Source organism: Labrus mixtus, chromosome 7 (assembly GCF_963584025.1).
Source record: "Labrus mixtus chromosome 7, fLabMix1.1, whole genome shotgun sequence".
NCBI classification, from domain to species: domain Eukaryota; kingdom Metazoa; phylum Chordata; class Actinopteri; order Labriformes; family Labridae; genus Labrus; species Labrus mixtus.
Genome location: NC_083618.1, coordinates 235,480 through 255,898, shown reverse-complemented (window position 1 = coordinate 255,898; position 20,419 = coordinate 235,480). Strand labels below are relative to the sequence as shown.

The following is a 20,419-nucleotide window of genomic DNA, read 5'->3' as shown; positions in this document are numbered from 1 at the left end:
ATATAAAACCTCTATAAACTGTCACCCCAGTGTCTCCCTCTCTGCCATGGTCAGGTGTCTTCAAACCTGGCTTGACATTCAAGAGACCTGCTGAAAGCTCCTATATGACACTAATCTCCTGTTTCTGAGTCTGATTTGAAGAGTTTAAATCCAAACTGCATGCATTAAGGACATGGTGGTATAGCTCCATGCTTGTGACTGAGTTTCTGCAAAGCTAGGCTCTTGGATGTATTATATTGTATTATACATTTCAAAGCTCCTTTCTGTTTGACTGTCTGTCATGTTTTTAAGACAGCATGTCACAGCTTTGCTACAGGTGCTACATGATCATCATGTTGCCTCTTCTGAGGGGACATACTAAGACTTTTGGAGGGATGCTGTGTCTATTGGAAGAAGGGGGCAGAGCAGCTTTCATATACATAACCGACAGATGTCTTTATCTGACTTGGATTGGTAGGGGGAAATGTTGCTTTTAACACTCACATTAAAATGACATTTAGCAAAGCTCTTTATCCATCCAGCATGGCTATGCATATAGCTTCCTTTAGAAACTCTAGCAGTGCTATTTGTAGAGTCACCTGCAGCAGGCAAAGTGCCCTGACACTCACTCCTCCATGATGAGTCACTTTAAGGACTTGTAGCTGGTGTGACTGTGACTGCTGGACATGACTGGCTGGAGCTGATGGGAACTCATTCTGGCTTGCTCGGTCCCTGTAGTTATAATTGCCTAACTAGCTTATCCTGGGGGCCATGTGCTGCTTCTCTCCGAGCACATCCCAGAATGAAATCATAGTGGGAACACTGGCCTGCTGAGGTTTTTATGTGCTATCTAACCCTACCCTTGTGTCTGTATTTGTACAGATGAAGAGTGTTGAGACGTGGTGTACATGCACATGTGTATGCATATGAACAATGGAAGTGACTTGAAAACAATATTCTCAAATGAAGACTCAATTCTGAAACCCTAATCTGGTATCTGCTTATTAATAATTGAATCAGATTGGTGCATTAACCTGATACATTTTAGACAATATATTTTAAATATGATACACTGGCCTCTCAGGTTAAATTCCTAGAGTTTTTAATTGATGAGAAAATTATTTAAAAAAAATCAAAGCTCTCATGGCTCCAGCCTGTAGCCATCAAACGTGCGTAAAATACATTTTAGAACGTCTTCCTCTCCTGTAATCTCAGGTCAGTGGATGAGAAATGTTACTTCTTTACTTCACTACATGTGTAGACACAGACTCAGACATTCTCTGACTTACTGTTTCATTTGAACAAAGCCGTGTGTCCATGTGAAATATCCTGCAGCAGTATTGGTGTACCTCTGCCGGAATGAAAAGAAAACATGAAGGGATTGTTCGGTCTTAGAAAGCAATGTAGTTCGCTGTGAGGGAAAAAAAGAGACACCCTGCTGTGACTTTTTTGTTGGCATTAAACTATGAAAGAAAATAAGCTTCTGTCATGGCATTTCAGGGTTTTCAGAGACTTGATTTTGATCTTTAAAAAGAGCTAACAAAGGTATTTTCTAAACTTTTTCTTTGGATATGATCAGACAATGATGTACTGCTCAGTCCAAACTTATTTTCATAGTCTTGTAGAATTTATTTAGACCTTGCATGATGAGAATTTATCAAGCCAACTGGTACCAAGGAGAGTTGAAAATAAAACCCTGAAAGAGAAAAATACTTACTATAGACATAACATGATCAGTTCTCATGAAAGACTTATGGTTGTTTATTGAGCTTATACATTTCAATATTTTAAGTCCAATTGGCCCATTCTCTTAAGTCACAATGAAATGATTTCTACCTTATTAATGTTAGCATGGTTTGTAAATGACAGGTGGTATTAGAGGAAAACATATTAAGTGGATGTAGAGGAATTGCAGCCTGCATAAGGTCATACTACTTAGGATATACAGTATGCCAGCCTGTTGGCTAGAGGAGCTCTAAATAGGTTAACCCATTGGTGGGTCATCTAAAAAACTATTTGGTTATTATAAATCTAAGTGACATTGTGACATTGCATATAGGAATAGGTAAGAAGAAGTAGAGACATTAAAGCCGTTTTCACATATTTATGCACTCCTGAAAAAATGTAGATATTTCAGGAGGACTGCTCCATATATTCTCCTGACCTGGCTGTTCATACCTCATATATGCCCCTCTCATCAGGAGAATATCCCTGTGGGGGGGGGGGGGGGGGGGGGGGGGGGGGGATAGCAACAGAGTCTGCTATATGATGCTATAATGACAATATTTACCTTTAGATCAATGCTGTGTGTAGTTCAACTGGCTCATGCTATCAACAAAAAAGCGGAGAACCACATACTGACGAACAGAAAACTGAATGCGCCCTTTTGATTCTGTGGACTGTGCAGCAGTCACGGTATATAAACGTCACTCCTCCCTCCAGGTAGCTAGTTGGACAACAAACATTGGCTGCGAATGAAAAAGGAGGGCCCGTCTGAAAGTCCTCTTTCTCTATTATACATGATTTTGTTAAAAAAATTATATTTTTAACCATAAAGCCAACATTTACTTTCGTACGCCAATGTGACATCTAGGTTGTCAACGCAGAGTTTGTACCAACATTTTCTCTGACTTTCTGAGTTTCACAAACTTGAGGTAAGGTTCCATAACTTTAAAGTCTTTCTATGTGATTTTTCACACTTAAATGTAATATAAATCAAGTATATCCTCTGAAAATAACTCTGTGAGTCATGACTGTTTACAATGGGTGTAACACCCGAGTCCCACTGTCTGTGATGTTTTCAGAGTTTTCAGAGTCCTATCTTCACTTTGTTTACATCGCCAGGACGGCCGGCTGACTCCTCCCCTCACGTATAAAAGTTGTTTAATTGAGGGACTAGAGAAAAGAAGAATAACATACTGTACTCACTGCTTAACTGTGTTTCTAGATCACGATCATTTCAGGTAAATTTACATGCAGTGTGAAGATACGAGCATAATAAAGATCACTAGCATTAGCATGCTAACACAACAATGCAGCGCAAGTTGTTTTGGTTTCATGCTGGTGCTCAAGGGGGACATCTACTGGATCAAAAAAACGCATATAAAGCCTTTAACTAGTGTTTAAGATTATTCTGACAATCGAGTATACAGTTGGTAATATGAGTGTCTTTTGTCTCTGTAGGACTTGTTACGGATGTAAGATGTAAAGTGGTCCAGTGGAAGGACTATCTCTTGGTTTAAAGCCTGTATACAACCTCACAAACTTCAGCTGTATTTTTGCTCATTATCCATCCCTAGTCTGTTATACAATTCTCAGTTCTATAGAGGATTTGATACTTAAGCCGTACAATGATCAGCTTACAGTGTGTGACTGCTGTGCTTGGGAGTTCTCTGTCAATGGATTGGGATTTGGACTTCCATGGCACTGTGGCATGTGACAGAGTCAGCAGTGCAACACCCACCATGGTGGTCACACACTGCGTGAGTTGTATTTCCAGCTCAGTGAATGCATTGGTCCCCATGATGCACTCCTTTCTTTTCTTTTCCTCTGCTCCAATGTGATGAGGAGGAGGCAGGAGGAAGCATGCTGGCTGATGCCAGGAGAGGAGGGTACTTTGTTTGAGGGCGCATGATTGCGAAAAGACAGAGCTGGCATTGAACAGTTTGGTGTTGAGGGACGATCAATTAACTGATTGTTCAAACTAATGTACAGCTAGCTAGCAAACAGTTTGCTAGGCCTTGACTGTGTCACTGCTGTACTTCATGTTCAGACTAGAAAACTAGCCTACGATGCTCTTGGCAAAAATAACTACTGCTGACTATCAGGAAGTGACAAATAGTCAAATACTACCTCTTTCATATTTAGTAACTGTTTTGACAGTTAATTAATTTTTTAACATTTTAAGAAAAAAAGCCAAAAATAGATGGTTTGTGGTTTAGAACCTGTGATTTTAGGTGATGTAATTACATTGACTGGAATTTTTTCTAAGCATGTGCAGAAAGCCACGTTTGAAATATAAACCAGCATTAAGTAAAAACTGTGTGTCTTACCGGAGTTCTTGATTTGTGTGTTCAATATGTTCCAAGCAATCATAGCTTCTCTTCAACAGAGCTTAATACACTTCATAAGTACTATAAAGCAATGATTGTTTAAAGTACTGAACACACAGATTAACAGAGGAGACGTGGATTATGCTTCAAGCACAGACTGAGAAGTTTTCAAGCATTAACCAATGGTATTTACCCACTGCTGTTATATTAGTATCTGTGTGCTAGTAGATATAAATGAAGAACAGAATTCCTAAAATATGTTTCGAGAAATGAGTCTACTTTCAACACTAGAAATGTTGAACATTCCTTTCTGTTCAGTTGGTATTGGTCGATAGATCTTATATCACCATGTGCCTCAAACCTCCTGTACCTGCCACGCTTAACTTTTTCTAGTTTGTTGTTGTAAATCCAGGTTCCCATTTGAATCTATTGTAATTGGTGTGAATCCAAGATGTCCAAGTACTATTCTCTTGTGAGCAAATCATGAAGTTTTAAAATGTGAATCGTGTAGCCTTCAAGGTGCGGGAGTAGAGTTTTCTCCACAATAGGGCAGAAATACAATAAACAAGTTTACACACACAGTACTAATAGTTTTTTGTCCTCACTTGTTTTATTCAGAATCATTTTTAAGCTTTCTAAAATAACTTTAATAAGTTCATTCACAAAGTAACCCAGCAATGATTACATGTATCATTTGTAAAGCATATCCTGCTTGTGAAGTAATGATGTAAAGTGGCATAGTAGGTTTAGGAACACCTGATACACATGAACTTCTGTTTTAAAGTAACAACTATGAGTTGACAAGAATGACGTTTCCAAGTGACCATCTGTTTTCATCATTATCTGTTTTCAATCAGGAAAAGTGACTGACAAATAACAAACCACAGCCCACAGTGATGTGAGTTGTTGTTTGGGAGCTTTTACAACATTGTAAACAAAAAAAGAATCAAATAAAAAACATAAATGCAGCCACTCGAAGTCAAACAATTTTTACAAAATGTTTCTATTGATCAGTGACTGTCTGATTCTGGTTTCATTAGTATCACAAATCAAATTAAACCTGGTTTGTTCATCCATTGAAAGAAGAACGGGATTGGAAACAAAGGAAAGGAAAGGAATTTCCTGGATGACCTTCTTGCTAGCTGTACTTGTTAAAATGCTACATCATTCACAGTCAGTGCATCATACCCTGAGCTTGTCAGAATCGTTCAATGCCAGGTTGTTTTTCTTTGATATTTTTGTATCTACCTTCATACAGATATACTAAAAACATCATGTTCTGAAGGGTGTGCAAATCTTGTTTGCTCTCACCCTGACTTGCAAGCTTTTCATCTTCTGGCAGTGAGTGTACAGTTCTGGCCTTTGCTTCCAGTGCTGTGTGTGACAGCAGTCTGAGAAGAGGCCAGATTTGATTTGACATTTGCATGCAGGCATTGTGTTACTGTCCAAGCAAGAACTCATCACCATTATTTTATTCATTTTGATCAAATGGATGGAACAAATGTGACATATTTAAATACATGGAACCTTCACAAAAGGAGGTTAGATGCTAAGCTCAATCTGACATCTCCTTATTTAGCGCCTGTGTACTGTAAATGTTGTAAACTTAGCTTGTTAACGGTTCATTTGCCTTTTAAGCTGCATAGCTGTACAGTGTTCCTGTGTTCAGACGTGATGTATACAGCTCGTGAGCCAGGCAGCCACACGGCTGACACCATGTTCAAATAGAGTTAATCATTTGTTACTCATACACTAAATGTTGTTGGAACAGATGTGGGACTGCACAGATTCTTAATGACTTTTCAGATATTTGAAAGAGCTCATCACCTCAAGAGCAACATGGCACTAAACAGTATTTATATCAAAACAAACGAACGCTGTTTGATCTTTTTTATTCATATCTTTGAAATCCCACTACAACTCCACAGATGAGTAGTAACTAATGATGTGCTTCCATGTAGCACATTAAACATGCCTTAATTTGACTGTCAACAAGGCGGATGCAGATGTGTTAATGGAGGAGTTTGAAACTAATAGGAGGAATGCTGCTGGATTACAGTCCCTGCTGAGTTTAATTCTCCTCCATTTTTTGTGTCTTTTATGTAAAGCACTTTGGTCAACCTGTTTAAAATGTGCCTATGCTATAAAAATACATTTGACCAGACTTTACTTGACTTCTCACTATTTGCAAGGACAAATTCACATTAAAAAATCGCTTTAAGATTGCTCAAAGAACTGCACTGAATAACATAGTATAAAAAGAAGTAGGTTATTTTTTTTTTTTAGAATAAGAGCCATATGTTGCATAGCTCCAAACAAAAAAAGGGTATGGGACGCTGAGTTGGACCCATTCTGTACGCCTTTTATAATTGTTAATTTGTGCCCCCTTCACTACTTTTACCATGTCACAAACTCAGCTAATCTGTCTCTCCACCCTGTGCTATTTTCAGAATGCTATGCTGGGACCGAAATGCGTTGAAGACGCTCATTTTGCCAGCAGTGTCAGCGGTCAGCGGCGGCCCTGGTGGGCAGCGGCCGCAGCAGCCAAAACACAAGACCGGCCTGTCGGCAGCAGCCGTCTCGCCGCTATATTTATATTTTCGCCATTATCAGATTTCTCCATAGAGCCTGTTAGCATAGCTTCCAAGCAATATGGCGGACGTTAAGTTTGGATTCTGGGAGTGAGTTCCCACCCACTGATCTGTGATTGGTCTGTAGCTTCAGTGGTCGAAAATATGAGGAACTAGCTTTGTAGTTTCACCCCGCTAACCGCAACAGCTTCCAGTGACGCAAAAATCATCATTTTGCATCACTGGAAGCTCCTTTACAGACTCAGAAATACAAAGATTTCCAATCTCAGGGGAAAATGAGGGCGGGATGCACGACCATTCAAAAATACTACCAGGTTTCTAATGATACAAAGATTAATGCAAATGGGTGAAGTATCCCTTTAATATAGTTCAATCTGGAGCAAAGTGAACTACCGCTCTTGGTCCGAGGTATCGAGAATTGCAGAGTCTAAGATGCAGCACTAGGCATGCATTTGACATGGCTCAGCTATTCTTTTCAAAATAAAAGCAAGATCTGTTCCTAAAATGAAACTACCTGCATTTTGACAGAATGCTTTTATTCTGAAATTTTGTCCAGGGCAGTTACTTAGTGAACAAGGTACTTGCAGGTGGTCTAGCTCTGTCTTGGGGTCCATGCTAAACGTTTATAGAAAATTTTCCCCTCAATATTTATGTGGAAAGCTTCTTGGTAGCAGAGTCAAATCCACCTAGATAATTGGCTTTCAGCATTATAAAGGCTTTGCAGCAGAGGCCTCAGATCCGAGGGATTTTTCTAGTAGTTCTAATAACTGCAAGATGACTTTAGTTTATTGAAAACAGTGCTCTGACCACTCACTCATTTATTTAAATATTTTCTATTATGTAGTCTGACAGGGTGCACCCCCTTTCATCTGGATACAGTAATAATATGTGTCTCATGTTATGGCCAGATCATCAAAATGTTGGAGATAACATCTAAGAGTGTTAATAAATGATCTGGGGGAAAGCACCCACCTTTTTATGTGTCTGATCTGATTCCCATGGTGCAGTCACCGGACGTGCGCTTGATTAATTGACTTTACGTAACTCTTCATTAAGTTGAGACTTATAGTTACTTTGTAATTTATCTGCCAGATGTGAACATCCTCTGAAATGGTTTCTCACTCTGCTCCACTAGGTGTCATTTTTTCTTTGGTTTGTTTAGATTGTAATCCATTACTTTTTGCTCCTTGGTAGCACGTTTTAATGACTTCAGTTGCATAAAGGAAATAAATCTATAAAAATACATCCAGTCTCTTGCAATCTTATTAGGGTTTCATATATAGTAATTCACTTTTATATTGAGGCCTTTCTCTCTTCCTTTTGCTTGGTCATCCTGTACTGTTTTTATGTTATGTCCCTGCTCCACTGTCCTCTCCTGTCTGTCACTTTATACAGTAAATAAATTTTCAATGAGTAACCAGGCGGATTCTGCCTTTTAGGGATATCACAAGACCCTAAAGCCAGTCCAGACTGCCTCAAGCCCCCCACTCTTCTCGGGGGTCCTGCTCAGTATGGTGATGAAGACTTTAATCTTCCTTAAACTACAGCATGTTACTCAGTCCAGGAGACAAGGTCACAGTAGATTTTGTCTCTATTACACAAAATGTAAGTTTTTATGCCAGATTTAAATCATTTTTTTGTGTAAATTATTTTTTTTTGTTGTACATAACGATAAAGTTCTGTTTTTTTAAAGATATTTCATAATGCTTACCTTCTGTATACTGTATATAACAGTATTTTGACATCTGGTGCTTACCAGCTCCTAGTGATGAGAAAGCGGCCTGTGTCTGGTGGATTGTAGTTAGTTATTTACATTCTAAGTTTGTATAAGTTTGTTACATTACACCAGCAAACACATGAAGCAATTTACAGTATTCTATAAATCTGATGACTTTGAGCATGACTTAAGCATCCTCAGTGCAGCATATTTGTCTTATGTCATTTCCATACTAAACTCCTGTATCATGCAATCATCTATATGCAATGAAACAACTAAAAGCAAGAGTTCACAGATCTGACTGAGAGTAGATATAACAAAGATGATCAGCATTTCTAACATATGTTCATACAAATCCTATAGACATTGGTCAAGAAGAAACCACAGCCTTTGGTAAATAAGGAAGAAATAATAGTCAAAAGTTCATTCTTTTCTAATGTAGAATAAATAAGGATATCCCTAAGTAACGATAGTATCATGCTTATCAGTAAAGATAGAGATATTGATATTGATAAAAGTCATACCTATCACCATTGAAGCATGAGCTTCAGCGATCTTTGATAAGAGGTCATGTTTACCTGATTGCATAGTTGATGGTGTAGTATTGGGACAGAAAAGAGCTGAGATGAGAAAGAAAGCAATACAATATAGCAAATCAAACTAGGGGGACTATGCACATTTAAGGCGTTAAAATGTAAGCAGAAGCTTTATTTGATGGAGACTGAGGCGTGGACCTCATCTGTTTGAAAATGTATCTGGATTTAGGCCTATAAATAGCAGCCAATCAGAAATCCCCCTCAGGGATCCTGTACCAGTTTTGATACCTGGGGATAATCCACCCAGTGTATCAGAGATATTGTCTATAAAAGACTGACTATTAGCAGCCCTGTTTTTATGAATTAATATCTGTTTGTATGTGAGTGTGATGCAACATACCATTTCATACAGTACTTGGAAAGGTCAAGCAAGTCTACTTGAATAATCAAAGGAGATACTTGCAGTATTTTTTCTGTCACATTGCATATAGGATCCAGATTGCAGAATTTGTCTGAAGCACCTGGATTTCTGTCAAATAAAGCTTCATTTGAAAGCAGATATTTAAATGTACTGCCAAGCAGGGACCACATCCAATATCATTTTATAGTCTCTGACGTGTGTTTTACAGCTGCCTGTAGAAACCCTGTAGATAGGGAACTTCTCAAATACTGACGTGAAAATCTCTTAGTCAGAAGTTAATCTCCTATTCTTCCTGCTGGGTAATCACAGTGGTGCTTAGAGAGGGAGAGAGAGATGGCAGAAGATAAACTATAAGGGAAGTGTTGAGGAAATTACTAAGAACTTGACTTCACACAATAAGACTCAGTTGACTCAGATGGCTTACGTTGATGAAAGTTTATACATAAGAAGAATACTCGAGGAGACATGATTCAACATCACACTTGTGTATTCGTGAGGTGCTCAACCACATCTGCCGGACTCTCCCAAAGGCTTCGAATATATCCCAAAAGATATTATCATTATCAGGGTCGTGTCATATCGACCCACCTCAGCCGTTTTCACATATGCATTCCGGATAATATCTAGATATTTACAGGAGGACTTCTCCGGAGATTCTCCCGAACTAGCCGTTCACATATGCTCCTCACAGCGGGGGACTATCCCTGTCAGAGGGGAGGGGGGACTATCCCTGTCAGAGGGGGGGAGGGGGGACTATCCCTGTCAGAGGGGAGGGGGGACTATCCCTGTCAGAGGGGGGGGGGAGGGGGGACTATCCCTGTCAGAGGGGAGGGGGGACTATCCCTGTCAGAGGGGGGGGGAGGGGGGACTATCCCTGTCAGAGGGGAGGGGGGACTATCCCTGTCAGAGGGGGGGGGAGGGGGGACTATCCCTGTCAGAGGGTAGGGGCCGCGGGGGATTTCCCGAGGTAAGACGTGACGTAAATAAACAACGCGGATGTAGCGGCCGAAGCAACACAGTCCGCTACACGACGTTATAATGAGAATATTTGTCTTTATATCAATGCTATGTGTAGTTCAATGGAATGACAACATCCACAAAAGAGAGGAGAACAACATACTGAAGAACAGAAGACAGAATGCAGACGTTTAATTAGAGCACGGAGATCGTAGTGGTCGCGTGCAGACACTTTAGCCGGTCTCTGTATATAAACGTCATTCTCTTTCTATTGGCTCAAGTTGAAATCTCTGGAGTATATGCTGCTGTTCAGACATCAGCTCACTCGGATATTCTGTGGATAAAATACTAGGGGTCTGGAGGAGAAACTCCGGGTAAAGTCTGCGTGAAAAATGTGTCTGTTTGCGTTCACACATAGCCTAAAGAACCTCCAGGTAGCCAAATCTCCGGAGTTTTTCAGGAGATTTCTGTATGTGTGAAAAGGGTTCTAGACTAATCTGTGACATCAATTACACTTTGGAGCAGACAATAAGTCTACCAAACATCTTCGCAGATATGAGGAAAGACAGGTCTGACTGACATTATGAACAGTGAATAAACCTAATGACGTCTGTACATTATAATCTAACTACAGAAATTCCCCCACAGGAAGAATTAAGACTCAAAAAGACAGTTAAATGTTATGGAAACTTTACTTACTCTTCAACTCTACTAAGTATTTAGCTGTAATTTACAGAGCGCGTATTTACTGTTAAATTGGGCCTATAGCTCCAAGTGTGCTTTTCTTTAAAAGGCCCAATAATACAAAAGTAGATTGGCGATTGGCTGTATACACATACCTTGATTAACACCTCTGTTGTTTTTAGTCAGGATCTCAATGGATAACCTTGAAGGTTCACGTGGTCGTGTAGATTTGCCCTGTACAACATCAGAAAGATCCTACCTATTAGAGCATGCTACATAGCTCCGGGTACAGGCTCTTTTTATATCAGACATTGACTACTGCAACTACCTGCTGGCATTTCTTCTTGCATGCACACTCAAACCCCTGCAGATGATCCAAAATGAAGCAGTGGGACTGGTCTTCAACCTACCCAAAACAGCACATGCCACTCCGCTGTTCATTTCCCTGAACTGGCTCCCAGTTGCTGCTCCATCAAATTTAAAACTCTGTTGCTCGTTTACAAAAACTGAACTCCCTCATCCAGGTGAACTCTCCCTCCTGTCCACTACGCTCTGCCAATGACGGGTGCCTGGTCCTACATTCACAATAGAGCTCTAAATCTCTAGCTAGACCAAGCGGCAACCACCGGGCCCTTTCCGAATTGTCACAGTTCAGTAAGCAGTTCTACTGAAAGATTGAGTAGGTACTTGGCAATTCAGATGCACCCCCTGTCCTCTGCCTGTATTTTGATGTTTTGCATTGTATTGGTTGGCACAGAACTTTTCTGGGTGGGGAGCTGGTGTGTTTCCCCCAGCCAATTACACCGCTCAGTTGAGGTTAGGAGTGGGTACCATTCAGCGATTGGATGACATTGAAACCAGCGAATATGACGGAAATCTGCGGATGTAGTGACAAAGAAGAGAAAATATAATCAAAGTGAGGCGGAATGGCAAGCAGTTAAAGCAAAATGAGGGTTAACCTTAGGCTGACTGTACATTAAGAAAACGGTTGATATTTTTTTAAAGTAATCTTTTGGCCTTTTTGACTTTATAGATAGGACAGCTGAAGCAAGACAGGAAATGTTGGTTGGAGAAAGTGGAGAATGACATGCAGCAAAGGGACAAGGTCAGATAGCCTCCGTACATGGCCTCCAAGTATCTAACGTTGCTGAAGTAGCATCTCTGTTCTCTTTTTTATAAACATTTATCACATATTTTTATGTCTGTAGCTGTTTGGCACCTTTCATTCATCCCATAATTACACTGCATATGTCATTGTGTGCATGTGTGTGTTTCATCATGTGTATTTATGTGCAAGTTCAGCCTTGTGTGAACAACCAGAGTACAGACAGATGGTTGTTGGATGTGAGTATTCACTGCTTATATCAGACAGCTGCTGTGTTCAGTGGGACATGCAGCAGCACTTAAACACAGCCTTGAGTGTGACATGATGCAGGGTTACAACAAGGCTTTTCACTCCTCTGTAGCTATTTTTACATTTTTGGCAAAAAGTTACATTGAGGGGGGGCGCTGCTGAGCTTTAATGGAGTAGGACGTGAGTTTGGAAGCTCCTGCCGATTTCGATTAAAATTGTAATTCATCTGCACTTTTTGGTCACATATTTAGTCCTGTCTCACTCCGCAGTACTTTTTCTTGGGTAGTTTATCTCTGGACTGCGTAACATGGCTGGAAATAACTCTAAAACTCGCAATACTATTCAGACACAACTGAGGCCTGGTCCACAAACCGCGGCCACATCCTCGAGTGCTGATATTTTTAAAAAGGGGCTCCAGGACACTCTCGGGGATGTTTTGTCTACTATCAAGCTCGACCTGCAAGCGGTGAAGACACAGCTAGCGAATGATAAAGCTGCTACCGATGCTACCATGTCCAAGCTGAAAGGTACGGTCGGAGAGATGGACCACGCACTCACTGAGTGCAGCGATGACATCGCCCAGATGAAAACTACTATCAAGTGCCTCACAGATAACGTAGCCAAGCTGGAAAATAAATGTGAAGACTTGGAGTCTAGATCACGGCGTAACAACATTAGGATAGTGGGAGTACCGGAGGGTCCTGACACCTGTACCACCGCTGCTGCAGATTTCATTATCACAGTGACTGTGTTGACATTTTACGCCGTGCTAGAGAGCTCCGACAGATTAAAGTCAATGGCCTGACCATCTCAGTCTTCCCTGACCACACTGCCAAGATAGCTCGGGCTCGGGCTGCGTTCAACGAGGTCAGGCGGCAACTTCGTGGCATTGACGGTGCTCGGTATGGTCTGATTCATCCAGCGCGACTTCGCATCACATACAACGGTGTTGAGAAGGACTTTGTTTCAGCGGAAGAAGCCAGCGTCTATGTCAAAATCTTGATTTCTGGGTGAGCTCCAATAGCTTTTCAGATCTGTGTTCTATTATTGCTTAGAGTTTTTGGACTCACCAGCCTCAATTCTCTGCCTGTGCAGTAATTTTACTGGATACTGTTATATAACAAGGCTATGCCATATTTTGTATTTTTGTACTTCAGATAAGATCAGCACTACCTCATTTTATGCTCTCTGCATCTATTTGTACAGGACAGGGCCTACTGTTATTTGTTAATTTGCATTTTCACATGCTTTACTGTATCCATCTGATCTATGTGGAAACAACTATGTACAAAAACAACAATATTTTGTAATATGAGTTTTTTTTTCAATATAACGTGTTTATCATTGCGTGCATTCTGTTAAATAGTGTTGAGATCGGCTGGAGTTTTTCTTCTTTCTCTTTTTCTCTCTTACTTTAGTTTGTTCTGCATAGTCTCCGGGTTGTTCAAACACCATTATAGACAACTTTTGGGTATTGTCGGAAATACTGCTGTCTCCATTGTTCTGGGGTTATATGGGGACTTTGGGTGTATTTGTGTTTAGGGGTATGTTGGGGGGAGGGTGTCCCACCTCGGCGCTCAATGTCCAATTGCATTTTTGTTTTGTTTTTTATTTAAATGGTTAATGGCAATATAGATCCCAGCATTGCTGGGTCGGGCACACTTCTCAGATTTATTAGTTGGAATATCAGAGGTATAGGTAATCCTATTAAGAGATCTAAGGTTTTTACACACTTGAAACGTTTAAACTCTGATATAGTATTTTTACAGCAGACTCACCTTCGTATTAAGGATCACCATAGGTTACATTGCCCTTGGGTAAGTCAAGTCTTCCACTCAAACTTTAATTCAAAAGCTAGAGGAGTCGCCATCTTAATTAACAAAAAAGTCCAGTTCTCATCCACTGATGTTATCGCTGATAGGAATGGCAGATACCTCATAGTTGCTGGTACCCTAATGCAGAAAAAGGTTTTGTTGGTAAATGTATATGCCCCGAACTTCGATGATGTTGAATTCACTAACAGATTGCTGAGTAACATCCCCTTCTTGAATACTCACCTCCTGATCCTCGGAGGGGATCTAAATTGTGTTTTTGATCCAATCTTGGATCGGTCTAATCCTCGTAAGTCTGCTATGTCTAAAACATTCTCTGATTTTATGAAACAGAATGGTCTCATTGATCCGTGGAGATCTCGCAACCCCTCTATTAAAAATGTTTCTTTCTTCTCCCAGGTGCACCATTCATATTCTAGGATTGATTCTTTTTTTATTGACAGCACTCTTTATTCATGTGTAAATTCTTCTGACTATTTAGGTATTGTAATATCTGACCATTCACCTTTATTATTAGATATTCAACTTTCTACCTATAAATGTAGCCCACCACTTTGGAGATTTAACTCTCTTCTTTTGGCAGACAAAGAATTTTGCAAACTCATTTCAAATTCTATTGATGAGTTCTTGTCTTTCAATCAAAATGACTCCTCTTCATATTCATTGCTATGGGAGACACTTAAATGTTACCTGAGAGGTCAAATTATCTCTTACTCTGTTCTCTCTAATAAAAAGATTAATGCTAGGCTTAATGAACTTACGTCTGCGATTAGTAACCTTGATCAAAGATATGCACTGAACCCTTCTCCGGAACTACTTAAGCAGCATTTGGATTTGCAAGCAGAATTCGATCTCATTTCAACTAAAGAGGCAGAGCGCTTGTTACTACGTAGGCGTGGCTCATATTATGAACATGGCGACAAGGCGGGTCGTTTACTGGCACATCAGTTACGACGACAGGCCACTTCCCGTTTGATACCTAGTATTACAAACACTTATGACACTATTACTACAGATCCCTTGGAAATGAATGCTACTTTTAAATCATTTTACTCATCATTATATAAATCTGAATTTCCTACAGACAACACTAAAATGAACAAATTTCTTCAGAACCTTTCTAATCCTGTCATTGATACTAATACTGCCAGGCAACTGGACTTACCACTCTCCCTTGAAGAAATATCAAATGCAATTAAAGCTATGCAATCTAACAAAGCTCCAGGCCCTGACGGGTTTCCGATTGAATTTCTCAAAACATTTATTGGTAAATTGGCACCGCTACTTTTATCTGTATTTAATGAGTCCATAGAATGTGGTGTATTACCACCAACTTTGACACAAGCCACTATTGCTCTCCTTCTCAAAATGGACAAAGATCCAACCTCCTGTGGTTCATACAGACCATTATCTCTGCTTAATGCTGATGTAAAGGTGTTGGCTGAAGTAATTGCATCCCGTCTAGAGAATGTGCTTCCTCATATTATATATGAAGAGCAAAATGGTTTTATAAAGGGACATCAATTGTTTTTTTAATACCCGTACACTTTTTAATATAATTTACTCAAAACATCCGGCTGAACTTCCTGAACTTGTGATTTCTTTAGATGCTGAAAAGGCATTCGATAGGGTAGAGTGGGAGTACTTGTTTGCAGTTTTAAAGAAATTTGGATTTGGTGATAAATGTATTTCTTGGATTCGCCTCCTCTATTTGTCCCCTAAAGCCAGTGTCCATACTAATGATGTTTATTCTGATTATTTTGCGCTTGGACGTGGAAGTCGCCAAAGTTGTCCTTTGTCACCTTTGCTCTTTGCTATTGCTATCGAGCCTCTGTCTATTACATTAAGCTCTTCCCCCTTATTCAAAGGAATCACCTGTAATGGAATTGAATATAAATTATCGCTGTATGCGGATGATTTGTTATTGTATGTAACCAATCCTACAGTTTCTATCCCTGCTATTTTAAGTATTCTGGAGAACTTCAGCACCTTTTCAGGTTATGAATTAAATTTGGGGAAAAGTGAGTGTTTTCCCATTAATACTGCAGCATGTCATCTTCAACAGTCAGATTTACCTTTTCAATTTAGTCCATCAGGGTTTAAATACTTAGGTATAAATGTGACTCGTTCTTTATCTAGCCTTGCATCTGCTAATTTCACTTCCCTTATCTCAAAGATTACATCCGATATTCAAAGATGGGGTAACCGCCCCCTTTCATTAATTGGCTTGTGGTTAAAATGAAGATTTTACCAAAATTTATATTTTTATTCCAGTCAATTCCTCTTTTTCTGCCAAAATATTTCTTTGATTCACTGGATAAGATAATTTGTTCTTTTATTTGGGGTGGGAAATCACCTAGGGTTCGTAAAACTTTACTGCAGAGATGCAGACTTAGTGGAGGACTTGCATTACCTAATTTTCTAACTTACTACTGGGCTGCTCACATCCATAAACTTTGCTACTGGTTAAAATCTCCTGAATCCTCTTGGTGTAAATTGGAACTATCATCCTGTAGGGGATCTTCTATTCCTGCTCTACTTTATTCCTCTTTACCTACAAAACCCTCTCTATATACTGATAATCAAGTGGTTCTTAACACACTCAAGATCTGGTATCAATTTAGACGGCATATTAAATTTGTTGCTGCATCGTCCTTGGGTCCTTTAAATAACAACCATTTATTTCCTCCATCACTTTCGGATTCGACATTTTCAGTGTGGTATGACAAGGGTATTACACAATTCAAATATTTGTATGTAGATGGTGTCTTTGATAGCTTTGCCAATTTGTCATCTTGCTACGGCCTCCCTGTTACTCATCTGTTTCGCTATTTTCAGACTCACATCAGACAATTTTGTTAGTAAGTGTTTCCCTAATTTCCCCTCTTTACCTCCAGAACAGCGATGGGAAACCACGCAATCATTTGCTCCTCATCACAGAGGAATCATCTCAAAGTTGTATGATATTATCTTGGCTTTTAGCAATCACTCAAATGCTAAACTTAAGTGTACATGGGAAGAGGAGCTGGGAATGCAAATACGGGAGGAGTCCTGGGAACAGGCCATAGAGAGGATACGATCTACCACCTGTTGTGCTCGTCTTGGACTTATCCAATTTAAGGTCTCATACAGGGTGCATTTCTCTAAGTCTAGACTATCTAAACTGTATCCGGAAGTGGAAGACAAATGTGATAAATGCCATGGCTCTCCTTGTCACCTTAGCCACATGTTTTTTCTTTGTCCTGATCTGAAAGGTTTCTGGGCGGGTTATTTTACTACTGACCCCTTACTTGCACTTACCTCTACACAAAAGGACATTATAGCTTTCACATCCTTACTAGCAAGATGTTCCTTATTGTTGCATTGGAAGTCTGTTAAATATCCGTCTATCTCCCGGTGGCTCAAAGACATGATGTTTTTTTTAAAACTTGAGAAAATTAAATACACGTTGAGAGGATGTACAGTCAAATTTTTCCATAAATGGCAACCCTTTATTTCCTATTTCACTAATTTAGAGGTACTACCCGATTGAATGTGTGCCTGCTACTGTTGCACCTTTTGTACTGCATAAATAACCATTAATATGTGTGTTGGCCATGATGCGCTGAGTGGGGGCGTGGGTGGGGGGTTGTGCATTGTTTATTACACTCTACTCTGTGATTTAATTAAATTATTTTCTTCTACATTCTTATCAGAGTATTTTTGTTTTGCTTTGTTTTGTTTTTTGGTTATTTTCATTTTTATGTGTTTATGTGACTGTGTGTACATATGCATATATGTTTAAAAAAAAAAAAAAAAGGTAAATTGTATTTTTGTGATTGGAAGTATCGTTTTGTATTTTTTTCAATAAAAATATTTTGGAAAAAAAAAAAAAAAAGTTACATTGAGTGGCCCAAGCAGTTAGATCCTGATTTCCTGCTTGAGCGAGATGGACCCTAATCTGATCTATTCTATCATCCCTGCTGTCAGAGGTCCAAAGTCTTAACACTGTGTTTTACAATGAAACGTTCTCTGATAGATCTATTAGCTGCTTATCAGAGAGATTGTGTAATCTTTTAATCTGGAGGGAAGCTCTTCCTGTTCATAAACAGAACGGGATGATGAGGGACATACTTTAAATTCTGTCTGTCATAGTTTCAGGAAGGGAATTATTTAATTCCAAAAACACATGCAAAACCCAGAACAAGGGAGCACCAGTAATGTGCTGAAAGTAAAAGATGTCAAACAGAAAGCTGAAACAACTTAGTAAAAAGCAATCACACTGCAAATACATAAACAATGCAGAGTCAAAACCAAACAAATACCAACAATAAATGCAGCACATCTGGATACCCAGATGCAAAAACAGAAACACTTCAGGCCTGTAGGGGGCATTAAGTGGAACTTATTCTTTTGGATTTTGATCAAATTAGTTATTTAGAATTACACTTCCAAAATGGAATGTAAACCTCAAACCTGGACCCATGGGCCTGCAAATGTTAACATGGGTGGAATCCAATGAAAGTCACTGACAATTTGAAAAATAGCAGCGAGGTGTTTTTTTTGTTCCAGTTCTGCCCCCTGACCCTGAATGACACTCAATGACTGCACATGCACTTCAACTGATTAAGTGTCTGAAAATGACAGTTGAGACTCCATTATGACAGCTTATCCCACCAGAGGCCCATGAGAATGACATCAAGTAGAGACAGAGGAGGCGCTAATACAGTTTGAGATTAATCACTGTATACGCACACACTTAATGCCACATGTGTATTGAAACACCCTCCGACTGAACCACAAACACACATGCAGAGCAGTAAGTGAGGATGAATCAGCATGCACAGTGTTGCAGGGCTCAGGTATCAGTGTAGGAATAACAAGCAGTGATGCCTCCTTGTGGGATGACGTCTCTGAGCAGAGCTGCTCACGTCAGAGCCTGCACACACTCGCTGTGTGTTGGCAAACTGAGGTGATGTTTTGGACGAGGGCTTGAATAAACATAGCCTCTGCTGTTGCTGTGAAAAGACTCATTTACTCCCACCAAGAGAAACACAATGTAGCTTTAACTCTTTCAGAGGAAGTTTGAGGATCAGTGGGGATTTTTGATGATAATCCCTTTTCCATCCTGTCCTGCTGTTTTTTATATTTGTATTTTCTTTTATTCAACACGACTCTTTTTTTCTTTTCTTTAAAAAAAAAGCTTTGTAAAAAGAAAAGGGCTTTATTGATTTTTTTGCAGTTCCAGATGACACTACTGAGTCAATTTAACTGTAGAGAAAGATTGACTATCGTCCTGTCAGCTTGTGCATGTTCTGTTATGTTTCATGTTGGGACAATAGACATATTAAATAATCATATGATCTATATGGAAATAGCTAACAGTGAACTTTCAGTCACACTGAGGCATCTGAAACAAGTAAGTCAGCCTTTTAACTGTGTTTCTGCTCAAGATTCAAGATGTATTGAAGTCAACTGAATTGCTTATACAGATAGTGGCACATGTATTGGGATGACATAATGTCTACAGACTACAGAGATGTCAGTTTGGGTGAGCAGATAACTATTCTTCTGTTTCATGCCACAATGGTGCTCTGCTAACTGGTATTCAATTGTTTTTGTGTTTCTTCTATTTTTTTCTTTTCTTTTCCATACACCACATAGTGGTATACTGATTCTTTCTAAAAATGTATGTGTATGCAATTATTTTTGTATTATTATTGTTATTATGTAATAAGCTCTGCATGCCAGCAAAAGTTGGTGACCACTGGTTCTTGGTTATTTGCACTAAATATTTATTATAGTTAAGATCATAATACACTAGCTGTTGTTTCAGTGAAGTTTTCTTTAATTTAGTATAAATAATTCATATCAGTATTGGTATATGATTGCCAAAATCCTGTCCTACTTTCAAAAGAGCATGTTCCCCAAAGCGTTTCAGCTACCTCCATTTCACCTCAGTTTGCTCCAATCTGGCGAAGAAGCTTTCTAAAAATAAAAGCTTCTCACTGAATATTCTGTTTTCACTGAACTAAGGATGTCATGCATTTCCTTTGTTATTGAACATAATGATCGTAGAACTCTGTCCAATCAGGTCTGCTGTTTCAAGCTCCACTGCTCAAGGCCATTGAAGAGGCACCCTTGTAGCTGTACAGCCCATGGTGTATTGTCCTTGAATGGATTCCTCCAGCCTCCTTGTGATTTGTAGACTATCGGAGTGGCAGTGTGGTTCTGTGTGGTGATTTGTCCCATGAGATGGGGCCCTGCCTCTACCATTGCTACCGTCAGCATCTCTGCTACAACTGTGCTTGCATACA

The 20,419-nt window shown here is 39.6% G+C and overlaps 1 protein-coding gene across 2 annotated transcripts in view; it reads left to right on the top strand.

The window, feature by feature from the left end:
- The window catches only part of LOC132977371 (sodium-coupled neutral amino acid transporter 3-like), a 48,837-nt gene that overhangs the window by 794 nt on the left and 27,624 nt on the right, over positions 1-20,419 (top strand). The gene's annotated exons all lie outside the window — the stretch shown is intronic.